Consider the following 14,190-nt stretch of genomic DNA (forward strand, 5'->3'; position numbering starts at 1 on the left):
GTTGTCAGCCTTTCAGCTTTGAGCTGGCTCACCTGCCTCTGGTTCACAGGCTCCAGGGGAGTGGCTGGTATTATTAGGAGGCAGGCTAAGTGAAGCCTTAGCTTAGTGGGTAAGCCCACAGCGGAGGCAGTGGAATTATATGAAGAGCTGAGCTGGGAGCGTATCGAGAATGTGGTCATCATTAGGAAAACATGCACAAATTCTGTCTATTAGTTAAGTGAATGGGAAATACTGCTGATGCCTCAATTAGCCATAACATTAAAACCACCTGCCTAAAAGTAAGTCCTGTAAGTTGTAAGGTGGAACGTCCAGGGATTGCATCAATGAGCCTCGGGCACACATGACCGGTTGTCCGTCTTTGGAGCACTTGTTGTAGGTACTGATCACTGCCCATGACTGACTCAGTCATCTAGCCATCACAGTTTGGCTCTTGTCAAAGTGGCTCTGATCATTCAAAAGTTTGGGGTCAATGCTTTCCATAATAGTAAGCTTGTGAAGTGTTTTTTTCCCATGGTCCAAACTGCACTTTCAGACAGTCTGACTTTCACCACTGCAGGATTACACACATTTCATTCAGGTGAAGGGTTGCTCAACAGCTGCTCTATTTGGATGAAAGCAAAGGGAACATCACATCGTTTGCTTGGCCACGTCAAAGTGCAGCTGCTCACAGCGAAGGAGAACTTTCAGCTTCAGAAGTGTGTCAGTTCTTTATTGTGCTTTTCTTCAGTTCAGAGTTTGAGATGACCTTCAAGCTGAGCCTCTGCTTTTAAACCAAGGCTTTAAACAGAAATCAGATTTCTTTACTCCTCCTGGGTGGGCCAATAAAATGTCACAGTGTTCTTTTTCTGATAGCTGGAAAGGCCTTCACATTTGACATCTAACATTCAGATGGAGCTCTTGCAAACCCATTTATACATATACACTGTATGGAAAAGTAGGAGCTTTTATGACATCCCATTCTAAATCCATAGGTACTAATATGGAGTTGGTTCTCATTTGCAGCTCTAACAGCAGGTTCTGAGCTCTGCAAAGCGTTGGATACTTTTCTGCACTGTGCTCTGAGCTCAGCACTCGGCCCTGGCCCCGCTCTGTAACTTTACGTGGTCTGAAGGCTTCCACTGTTCAATAATACCACTCACAGCTGATGGTGGAATATCGAGGTCAGAAGAAATTGTTGTTGCAGGGGTGACTCCTATTACAGAACCACACTGGAATTCAGTGAGCTGTAGGTGTAAAAGCAAGTAGAGCTGACCAGGAAAATCAGTGCTTTCAGAATGAAGGGTGGGTGGGTAGATGTGAAGTGGTCTCCTCAGAGGATGGTATCTGCTGTTGTGGTTGGTAACTAGTAATTGTTCGACACATTGGTCTCATTCTGTTCAACTCAGCTTTAGGAAGTTCTTACAGTTAACGCTTAGCTACTAGTAGATTTTGGAGCATTGCTGTGAGGATTTTATTGCATTCAGCAACAAGAGCATTACTTAAGTTGATTGGATGTTGGATGATCACTTATTGTTCTGCAGTCTAGACTCATCTTCATCTACACCCTTCTTTCTGAAGGCCTCAGAGAGCTCTTTGGATCTGACCATGGTCATAATCTTCACCACTCACTTCAACAATCAAGAGCAAACTGGTCTAAATAGCTGTGTCCGAAACTGTGCCCCATTCACCATGTAGTGCACTACCCTGGAGTACAGGATTGTGATTAATCATGACATGGTTGAAGGTAGGTGTTTCCGATTAAATGGCCAATGCAGTATATCTGTTATTTTGTACAGCCCCTGTACGCCCTTTGATCGTTTCATCAATCGGCATCGCATGTTTTTCCACAGTTGCACATAAGCACAGAAGCCTCTCTAAGCTAATAAGATTCATGAAATGAAAGTTCTTTGGAATGAACACCCGTTTCATCTGCTTTGCTGCGTTTCTACCGTGATGCCCTGGTGTCTTTGGCTCTGCCTGGCTCTAACCCAGATATTTTTGGAAGGTGTCTGACTATTCCCAGCTACCTCTGTGTGTCTGCGAAGCCAAAAATGTGTGTTTTCTGTTTCTCTCTTTTTTCCCGGACAAGCTGTAGGATTCAATTTCATTGCAGAAGTTTGTGTGTGTGTGTTTGTCTGTGTGTAAAATCCAGGTGTTGCTGCATATGGTAGAGCAGTCTGTGCTGGCAATGTTTCTGAGCACTGCTAGACCCCTGCGGCGAGTCTACAGGGACATTCGAGTTTGAGCTGAAGTTTTGGGATTAAATGTACAGCTGCCAGATCTGCGCCGCTCTCTTCTACTCTGTGTGAACTTTCCAAAAGTGGCTTTTGGGTGCTTTTTCTTTGGCTTTCTGTGGTTGTGCTTCAAAGCATTAAGCAAGGTAAGAACACTGTCATATCTTATTGCGACGTCCTTGAAGTAGGTAAAGTAGTCCGCTCATAGTTGTGTACCTGGATTTCAACAGGCTTGCAGCATCCCGTTTTTTTTTCAGCAGCCACAGACAAGACACTAGACAGTAGTGTGCAAAAGATTGAGGCCATCTCAGAAATAACATTTAGCTGTTTATTTGAGCACTAAGCTATACATACACTAAATGGACTAAAGTATTGGGACACTTGGTCATTCATTGATTCTTCTGAAATCAAGGGTATTAAAGAGTTTATCCTGCTTTTGTTGGAATAACTGACTCTACTGTCCAGGGAAGAAAGCTTTCTACCAGATTTTGGGGGAGCATTGTAGTGAGGATTTGATTGCATTCAGCGACAAGAGCGTTAGTGAGTTCAGGATGTTGGATGATCACCACCTCATCGCCAACTCCCCCACTCATCCAAAAGTATTGGATGAAGCGCCAACTGTCATTCCAGAGAACACAGTTCTCCACTGCTCCACGGCTCAATGCAGGGGGGCTTTGTACCCCTCTAGCCCATGCCTGCCATTAGACAGCATTAGGAGCCAATAGGTTCATTTTTATCTGCTCCAGAGAGTCCTAATTTATTGGCAGTACTTCTCGCTGTGTGTGAGAGTGCATTGCTTCTGACACTAGGAGGGTGAGGACATAACACAGTGGTCAACATCAAAAAAGCCTTGTTCTGCGCTTGCATATAAAGGAGAAAATGCTGATGACCCCCCCCAAAATTGAGTTATATATATTATAATAGAATAAAACAAATAATAATAATGATAAATAATAAATAATGATAAAAACAAAAATCTTTTATGTGAATTTTTTTTGTTTTTTATTTTTTAGATATAATGTGAATCTGGCAGTTGTCTATTTTACATTGTGTCCAAATTTCATGATGAATGGACCAATAGAAATGCTCCAAAATGACACATTACTGTACATTGACTTCCAAGTTAAGATGTTTTTTTCCCTTCAGTAAACTTGCTGTTTTGGAGATACAAGGATTTAGCATGACATCAACTATATATGTGTATATACTTTTTTTTTTACCAGAAGAGCTGATTTTTAATGGAAGTCCATGAAGGCTCATGACACTGTTTACACTGTTTGACCACTAGGCCTAGCCAGCTACACATGACCAGTCCCCTACACAGGACCCTGCCCCCATGGCTGTTCTCAACATTAACATTCATGGCCTCCAGGCTGCAGATTCAGCCATGGTGCATCATGGACAGATCTGAAGTGTTTGGATGACAAGGACCTCCAGCATGGGTGCTAAGTTAAATCCCCAGAGGCTCGTCGTGTCTGCAGGTATTTGTTCCAACTATATGGCCACACATCTGAGCGCACTAATTAGGTTGCCCATGGTTGTTGAGGAGGAGAGCTCATTAGTGGAAGCAGGTGGTGCTGTGCAGGGCTGGAATAAATACTTGTAGACACTGCGGCTCTTGTTGAGATCAGACGCTACAGGGGCAACCTGAGGAACCCAGCATTGTTCTCCACAAATTTCCTTTGAGAATAAACTGTACAGTGGAATACTGTAGTGTCATGTGTCTGGCATTTTTAAGTCATTCTCAGCAGCTTATACACTACTATTACATACAGTAATTAAATATACAGCACACAGATGTAATAACCTAGAGATATGTTATGCATATTATTCAGCATTTCAACATTTTGATTATCTATGTAATTGAAACACATTCTAGATGCATCTTTAATCTTGAAGATAGCGAGTTACACTATATGTCCAAATGTTTGTGGACACTCCTTGTACTGAATGCGTTGAAGGGCCTGTTTACACCTGGCATTAACCTGTGTTTTGTAGCTGTGTGGTATCTGGATCTATTTTGACCAGATTCTGTTTACACTTGTCATAAAAATATGTCCCCAGTGATCAGTGATCAGATGAGATCAGATTTTACTCTTCAGTTTAAAAAACACACCAACATGTTCATCATTTGCATGTAACTTCCTGTAAATGGTGGGTGCTGTTTTCAGTGTATGGACTGTGTGGACCCTTTGTCTTTAACGCCTCCTCACGTTCCACCTTCTCTCCACAGTAACTGCTGTCTATGAACCTGCATCTACACAACCACTGGTCAAACTGCTTGAGAGAGAGAGAGAGACAGAGAGAGAGAGAGAGAGAGAGAGAGAGAGAGAGAGAGAGAGAGAGAGAGAGAGAGAGAGATAGCAGTAGATGACAACTGACTGTAGGCTAAAAATAAATACCTAAACACCAATATATGTTGTTGCTGTCATGCAAAAACCTCATATCTCCAAATTGGCAACACTACAGAAGAGAAAAAAACCTTCTTAACTTTTAGGTGAAGTCAATATAAAATATTTTATTCTAAGTCATTTTGAATAATTTCTTTTAGGCCATTCATCATGAACTTCTACCACAGTATAAAGAACAACTGCCAGATTCACATAATGTCAAAATGTAAAAAAACAAATCCAGCAAAAATACTGAAGAGGACTGAAAAGTGTCCAGTAAAGTATTGAAGTAAAGAGTTCAATACTTTACTTTAAGTAAAGAGTTTTTAGGGTCGCTGAGTTTAGTTTATTTATATAATTTTTATATTGTCATAAAAAAAACATAAATAAAAAAAGGGATATGGCAAAGTGGAGTAACTAGGGATTTGAACTTGCGACTTCCGGGCCACAGTGGTAGTGCATTGGTAGCATAGTAGATAGATATTTAAGTGCCTCCCACTCTCCCATGCACACATTAGTGTTATCACCTATATTTTCAATGTTGTTAGGTAAGTAACCTTTAGCTTTGCTAACTTATTTAGCATTATGAAGTATCAGCAGTGATGTTGCAGATGGAGTATACTGCAGTGTAAAACCCGGCCAAGCTAATGTTCTGGTTTAGAAATAATGAGCATTTTAAAGCCATTTTTTATGCTGTGGCTTATAACCAGCTTCGTCTGCTGTTTCTTTCAGGGTTGCAAAGAGAAATGCGTCAGTTCGCAATTAATGATTTCTGGGGAGCTTCTGAGGCCGACACTTGTGTTCAGTCACCCCTCTGAGGGCTTGTATAATCAACTTCACTTGAGATAATAAAGTAACTCCCCTCAGGGAGTGTAGGACACTCCAAGATGCCTGAGGAAGAAATATTTGTATTGACTAGCGATTAGACAGTCACTGGTGTTGGGATCGTTCCATCACATCAATAGCCAGAGACGGATTGGACAAAGTGAGGCATCTACATTTGAACAATATAATATTAATATTAACACTGTGTATATATATATATATATATATATATATATATATATATATATATATATATACACCATGACACATAGCAGCCTTTTAGGGATGTGTGCACTATTGACCTAATCTGTAAAAAAGCATCTTGACATTCTAGACGTTCTTAGCTGGCGTCTGAACGGTGAACAAAAGACTGCTTCAATGTACAAAAGCTAAACAGATCAAAGATCAGAGAAAGAGCAACCTGTCAGAAATCAGGTTATAATGTGACAGTCTTTTTCCTCCTACACAAACCACACACACACTCTGCACTTCACTGTAAAAAATAGTCAGTTTATATGAGTGTAATGGTACGTATATTCATACCAAAACATCATGTTATGGATGCTGTATGGCAGCAGTATGGTACGTGAGGCCTAAAGCTACGTGTGGAAACTGATTGCCATAACACCAAACCAAATTCCAGCGGATAGTATCTGGAAATACTGTTTAATGTGTCTCCAGCCCGACCAGATAAGATCTGATTTTACTTTCCTGCGTAAAGAAATACAACAACACTGACATCCTTTCCATTTTATACTTCCTGTAAACAACAGTTTCTCATTAACACTGTCCTGCTCTCAGAGACTGTGAACAGTTTAGAGGAGCGGTGGGGGTTCTACAACACCGTGGAACAACAGATGGTTCTCGCATTCCTGTAACAGCTCCATCAGAAAACGTGACAGACTATTTAAACCACACGGGAACAAACTGTGTAATGCTGCTCTCCTCTACCGGGAAATAAGCACGAGTGCACACACAACCAAACACACACCCAAACACACACACACACACATGGCACGGGAGAGGGAGAGAGAAAGGAGAGAGAAGACAAAATTCACAGTAAATGTTACACACATTAATGTTTTTTTCAACAGACGTATTTCCACGTGCCTGACGGGATCCGATTCACACTTGCATTAACTGTGGATGGGATCCATCTCTGCCCCCCTCCAAATTGCCCACCTCCTACTACTACTAACTATTATATGATATTATATTATATTATATTATATTATTAACTAGTAATATTATTGGGCTAGTGTGTGCTCCAGTACAACAAGTAATCTAGAAACGCTTCTGAATGGACCAATAGAAATGCTCCAAAATGACTTGGGATAAAATCTGTTACATTTACTTCCATTGAAAGTCAGGAAGGGCTTTTCCTTCTCATGGAAAGTTTTTATTTTTTTTGCGTGACAGTGACAATATACTGTTTCACAGAACCTCAGCCGTCCAGTAACTATCTCTGTCTGATCACAGCTGGAGTCTCTGATAATAATGAAAGATGAAAAAAAAATTAAATCTTCTCGAATTCATCTCCAGATTCTCATAATGATATGAGAGGGGACAGTGAGCCGTACTTCTAAGGATTACTTCACTTTTATTACATACACTTATGTTAATTAGTTAATTTATATGTTAATGCAGATCATCTATACATGCATAAATTAATTCTGTCCCTATCTCTCTCTCTCTCTCTTTCTATGTTTATGTTGGTAAATGGTGTCTCTCACCCACACTCTCGTCCTGCCTTCAGAGAGAAAGAGGACAGCCTTTGGCAGAATCATTTTCAATCCCACATTCTCAACACACACACACACACACACACATTTTATCTCTCAGTTTCTCTCTCTCTCTCACATTCACACACACACAAGCACCGCTGACATTGTTGGAGGATTCTGAGGCGCAGGCCGAAGATCTATTGATTCATTACCTGGCTCTAAGATACGGGTTTAGTGCGTTCCTGAGAAAAGGGCCTAACTTTGCAATTAGAGAGAGGTTTATAAACTCAGGTTTCAGAAAGACTGGTGCTGCACGCTGAAAAATAAAGGTGCTACAAAGGGTTCTTTAAGCGGTGCCCTAGAAGAACCACCTTAAAGAGCCAAGTTTGTATAAGAGAGTGTAAAGAAGGAAGAACATTTGAAAGGGTTGAAGAACATTCACTTGATGTACAGTTGAGGTTCTTTGACAATTTAAAGGTTCTATATTTCAAACATGGTTCTTTGTGGAGCCGAAAGTGGTTCTTCTAGAGTATTCCTCAAAGAACATCTTAATTTTGAACAGTGTGGCTCCACTCAGTGGCCGTTTGATCAGAAACACCTGCCCTAGGCTGGAGCACTTCTGCAGATGTACAGTTTATCAGTGCTCTTCTTCCCTATCCAGCAATGGAAGGGGACCACCATAGGATCACCGCTGACTAGAGTAATTGGGGTGGTGTTCATCATATCACTGAAGCCACAGCACAGCCAAAGCTCCATCCATTGATGGAAAGGGACCACCACTTACCAATGGTGGAAAGGGACCACCATAGGGACCACCACTTACCAAAATAGCTGGTGTTGTGGGTGAAGCATAGCACAATCAGTGATGCTAACATGGTAGTGGTGTGATGGTGTATGGTGATGGTACCAGTGTATCAGGAACCGTGGTGCTGCTGGTGATGCACACTTCTCCATCCATCGATGGAAAGGGACCACCATAGGACCACCACTTACCAAAATAATTGGGGTCGTTGGCGCCAAAGGAACTGTCAGAGCCACTGCTAGGTTGGGAGTTATCCGGGCCATGGTGGTCCTGTGCTGATGAATGGCTGATGATGTACTGAGGTGTGAGGAAGGGTTAGGGGATTTCTAACACAGAGCTTCAGCAGATGAGCTACAGCTACTCTACACCAGCAAGGTAGGCAGGTGTTTCCAATAAAGTGGCCAGTATGTGGAACATTGAGCAGTGATGAAGCCCACAAACTTCATACAGCCTTTCTGTGTCTCTGAGTAATACAGAGAGACTCTACTCTCCTGTGTCAGAATAAGTGCTCTAGACTGGGGGACTGGCAGTCCTGTAGTTGTGTGTGTGTGTGTGTGTGTGTGTGAGAGAGAGAGAGAGAGAGAGAGAGAGAGAGAGAGAGAGAGTGTGTCTGTGTGCGTGCAAATAACTGAGTGCTCTTTGAACGACACAGTGAGAGGAGATGGAGAATGACAGCACCCCTCCAACCTCCCCGCCCCCCCTCTCTCTTTCTCTAGGCCCCTCGACACCCATTCTCTGTCTCTTCACAGCATTAAATCAAGTCTCTTTGTTGGTACTCTAGAACCCTGTGTCTCCTGGTCGCTCCAGACTGAGTTTTGGAGCAAAGACCCAATGAACTTGGTTATAATTTATTTTATTTTTATTTTTATTATTTTATTTTATTTTCAAGCACAGGTGCTCTTCTAAAAGGATGTGACCCCAGCGATGCTGCTAAAACAGTCTGCTCCAGACAGATCTTCTGCTGCTGTGTGTGGTTATATATAGAGCAGATAAATGGTCCATCGCAGTGGTCTGCACAGTGTTTTCACAGTGGGCTCAGCCTCAGCCTCAGTCTCATTCTCGGCTGGTAGGCGTGGAAAACACAAACAACATGATCATCATGCTACTAACTGAAGCTACATTTACATTTACTGCATTTGACTGGTGCTTGACTTGAAGAAGGTAGTGTTAGGGGTCTTACCCAAGGGCTCTTAGGTTGTCTTTATGGTGTTCTGTTAACCTCGGCCCGAACCAAGCAAGAAAATGATATGCTGTTAGCTATTTTAGCCATGGTTTGCTTTGCGTTCATACTGACAGATTTGCAGTCAAACCAAAATTGGAAATGAGGAAAATGTACGACAGAAGGCTACAAGTAGACGTCTGCGCATGGCGGGTGTGTCTGCAGGGAATTTGGGCCTTTTTTGTGGCCTTTTGGTGAGCCATCAACCACGCAGCTTCATGTAGGGTGTGTCAGTGTGTCTTTGCTATCGTAACGACTGGAAAGGTTTGCCTTGCACGGCTCGGAAGTCTCTTAATTAACCATGGGTGTGTTTTTGGTGTAACCAGCAGTAAACCAAACAGCATTTCCTCGCCATTCCCTTTAAGAGCCAGGTGCGGTCTGACCGCAAGGGGTGTGAAGCAGGGGTGTACGCGCCTGTTGACAATTCATAACCAAGATAGCAATGAACGTCTCATTGTTGACGTCTGCCTAGGTTGTCTTTAATCAGTGGCGCACCTGTGTTGTCCATTGCCAAGATAGCAATACGCCTGAATTTGACCTGAACACACCTCATTTCAAGACCACCGCACCCATCTGCGTAGATATGTTCACAAGCCCACATTCACATTGCTATTTACACAGTTACTTGGCTGTCTACTTTTGAGTTAAGGGGAGCACCCAGTCTTTTGCCAAATAGCCCTTTTTTATAGGGCTGGTTTATCTGCATCCAGGTCTTCATTAAAGTTGTGCTTTACGGCACTGCGTGACTTACTGAGAGCCATAAAACTTCACTGTGAAGCTGAACGCTGGGGGAGTGAAGTTGTGTTATCTCACAGTAAGTCATTCTGTGCCATAAATTGCAACGATCAGCCATATCATTAACACCACCGCCAGGTGACAGGTTGAGTAGACCCAAATTATGATGGCAAGACGTCTGGGTCCGAGCAGCTGTAGCACTAAAGCCCAATTCGGACGGCATTAGTTTTACATGGGGAGGGGCCAGTTGTTTAAGGTGCTGCCACTACGACCCGAGGACCTTGTTTGAATCCCAGGTCATGCTGCCTGCCATTAGCAGCCGGAGCCAGAGATAGCACAATTGGCCTTGGTCTTTTCGGCTTGGTAGATGTCTCTTTCTCTCCCTCATGACTTAAGGAAGAAGCTGGTTGGCACATCTTCTGCTAGACCATGCACCAGAGCTGGGCCTGGCGCTTTCCTCCGAGTGAGAGAGAGGCAGTGGCTGGTTGCGCAAGTGTCAGTTCTCACCCTGCCAGTGTTGGGAGCATTATGTGTGATGTGGGAGAATACTAATGAGTGGGTTAGGTATCTAAAATTAAGAAGGAAATGTATTATATATATATATATACAGATTCAGTCAATAATGCGTCTATTACACTGCATGTAATTTGAGTTTCTTATTTTAGATCTAATATTGAGACACAATGAAAAGCACTGGTGTGCACCAGCAGTGCAGGTGGGGCAATCACACTAGGGGCCAGAGCCTGTGGTCCCCTACTGGTCCCCTAGCATTTTCACTGAACCCCTTATTTCCCTTATTACCCTTGTAAAGAGCTACTTACTGCATTTCACATTCAACTACCGCTTTCATGCTTCTGCTACTGCCACAGCACGCTTTCAGTCTGATACCCATCTCTTCATCACGCAGGCTTTATGCATCCAGCCTCTACTGCACCTGTCACACTGAGCGTGTGTGTGTTCGTGTGGGCGTGTGCTTGCGTTCGTGTCTCGCACATTTCTTGGCCCAAGGCTAATCACTCTGCCAACTTCCCCAGTTTGAGAAAGTGCACTTAGGCTAGGCCGCAAAGGAGCGTTCCCAGCACTGTGGGTAATGCACTTTTTCTCCTTATGAATCCGAACGGCATCGGAATTCTGTCACTATGACTATGACTGAACTTTATGACACAAAAATGATTTGTTAAAAGGTGCTCATGGATTATTTCTCATAGGGAACGAGATTCTTCAGGAACTCAAGAGAATATGGTGGCATAATATAATATGATAAAAGTTTAAGGACCTGAAAAAGAACCTGCTCCTCTTCTGTAGTGAAAGTGACAGCCATGAAACGCCTGATTGGTTCCTCAATAGCTCTTTGCCTGGGCTTTGATGGGGGATGTGGTGATGGAGGTGGTGGTGGTGGGGGCGGGTTATATGGAAGGGTAGATGGATTTTTTTTCTTCTTCAAATGTCAGTCTTTACATTTCTTTGCTGGTGTGTCTCTCTGTCTGCATGTCTGTCCGTGTGTATGTGTGTGTGTGTGTGTGTGTGTGTCGGAGGCCTCCAGAGACATTCAGATCCTGCTGTGCTTTGTCACGCTGATGAGGTGGGCCAGCATTATTCTGGCTGAAATCCTCCACAGCCCTGAGATGCATGTAAATGCGCCACTGCGGCTGCATTAGCACAGCATTGCGTGCCTCTAATGCACATGTGGAAACATATCATTAGATTACTGTGGATTACTGTGGAAACAGTAATCCACTGCATTATTTGTGCTTGAATAAAACATATCAAATCAACCCAACTGTCGCATTACTGGATCATTATTAACATCAGGCCTCACTGTGGCTGCTTTTACCTGATATGTAATTCAGGTAAATGTATTAAAATTGACTGAACAAGCCCAAAATTCATAGACTTTTATTTTGTTAGTGTCCCAAACTCCCAAATATTTTGTACAGGAAAATGCATGAGTAGTATAAAAGTAGTAGTAGTAGTAGTATAAAAAGTCATTTATATGACTTATATGAGTAGTATAAAAGACATATTTCACTTGCATTTGATCATTTCTCAGGCTGAAAAGAAAAACAATAAGCACTTTCTAAATCAAACTGTGCTCTGAATGAGCAGTTCTTTCTCACTTGATTGGGGAAAAAACATAGTTTATCCATCAATAAAGGAAACCTCTTGGATAATCTGTATGTTGGTAGAAACGTTGTAGTTTACAGAAAGCTCTGATTCTACATCAGGGGGCAATTCTGGTCATTGGGGGCCTGAGATTCCTGCACAGTTTTTTGCTTTTCCTGTTTAAGCACACCTGATTCACCTCACTTGTTAATTGCTAGGTTTAGTAGGTCTGTTATTAGGTTACGGGCACGGGTCGTCTTCAGTTCAGCTAGGTCCCTCCACTGCTGCATTCTCTCTTCACTGGCCTCCTGTAGCTGCTGCCCGCATCAGATTCAAAACCCTGACGCTGGCCTACAAAGCCAATGATTGACCAGCCCCTCCGTACTTGATGGCGATGGTCAAAAGCCGATCCGCACCAAGAGCCCTTCCAGCTTCAAGTATGGCTCGGCTCGACCCGCCATTCCTTAAGATCCACGGAAGACAAGCGTCCAGGCTTTTTTCTGTCCTGCACCGGAGTGGTGGAACGAACTTCCACTGGATGTCTGAACAGCAGAGTCGCTCGAGAGTAGAGTATTCTGGTTACCATATTGACTTGTGTTTAGCAGTGTCTAAGCTTAGAGGTATCTTTGAATGTTTAGTCTATTCAAACTAGCTGAGGTTATCCTTAAATAACAGTGAAGCACTTTTGTAAGTCGCTCTGGATAAGAGCGTCTGCTAAATGCCTTAAATGTTAATGTAAATGTAAATGTAAGCAAACTGGACTCTGTCCCCCATTGCCCTGTTCTACATCTTACTAGTTTCACTATTGAGGAGACCGGACAAGGCAGCAGAAAAGGCCCCGTCCACACGTTTCCCTATGCTTTTAAAAATGGCCTGTTTGGAGGTTTTGGCCTGTGTTTTGGCCCTCCTGTCCACTCAAGAACATAATTTTCCAGGTGGTGATATTTTTCTTAAACTCGGTTTTCAGTGTTGTCGTTTAGGCGGGGAAAACAGACCTTTGTAAAAAAGCTGACATCACAACATATGCACATTTCTGACTGAATCTCAAATATCTTCTCACTCCCTATATAGTGAACTACTTACGTCATAAAACTACAGTGTCTACATACATAAGAATAAATATAAATCCTGCTCTATTACAAATATATAATCCCCTGTTTAGATTTCATGACTTGTTGACTACACTTCATAGGGAGTAGTGTGTAATTTGGGATTAACCCCTGTGTTGTCTTCTTCGTTTCTTGTGGTGTTTTGATGTCTCTCTTTATGAGGTGCTATTTTCCCTTTTGTGTGTGTGTGTGTGTGCACGACAATTTGTGGTGGAAATCTCTGTTTTTAGGAAACTTGCTTAGTCTTAACCTGCTGTGGCTTAACCTTCCAGTGGCAGTGTCGGCAGAAGCTCTAACTCAGTATTTGACAAAGTGAAACCCGCAGAGGCAAATGGGGAGCTACGCTAGGCTGAAAACCTCCATCATCTGCAGCCTCTAAAACAAGCTGGACTACCTCAGCTGAACCCAACTGGATCTTAAGTAAAATAGCAGGATTATCTGGTACGACTTAGGAATAATTACTGTGTAATTAGTGTTTTAGTGACAGTGTTACAAATAGGCTATAATATGTGGCTTCTCTGAGCCCTCAGCGATGTAAATCAGCCAATAAAAGCAGAGCTTTGTTTTTTCTAGGCCTTCTGTAATAGCAAAATCAGCGTGCTTCAATCTGAGGTACAATAACAGGGTGGTAAAAAGGCTGATAGCATAACATCTGAGCATTTTCCACTCCAACCGAAGTCCAATACATCAAACAACATCTTAAAATACTCAACAAATGCATTCTTTGTCATCTTGGAAACAGCAGAGGGTGTTCTGATGACTTTCTTCCCTGAAAGCTTCCAGTGCATGTTAGCTCTGAAGCTCCAGGTCAAAACTAAAGAACCAAACCGGCACTAAACGTATCTTCTAAGATTGAATACAGCTGGGGTGAGAAGGAAACTGCATGAATTGGATTTTTCACTCAGCTTTTTTTCTGATTTTATATCCAACAGTATCATATTGAATCAGTTCAGGTTTTATGAGATGGTACTCATCAGGCCTATCTACCTACCCTCTGCTCCCCTCTCTGACCACACCGCTCTCTCTCTCCTTCTTATCTCCACTTCTGGACTTGGCACATGTCCTCTCTG

This window comes from Salminus brasiliensis, chromosome 23 (assembly GCF_030463535.1).
Source record: "Salminus brasiliensis chromosome 23, fSalBra1.hap2, whole genome shotgun sequence".
Taxonomy (NCBI): domain Eukaryota; kingdom Metazoa; phylum Chordata; class Actinopteri; order Characiformes; family Bryconidae; genus Salminus; species Salminus brasiliensis.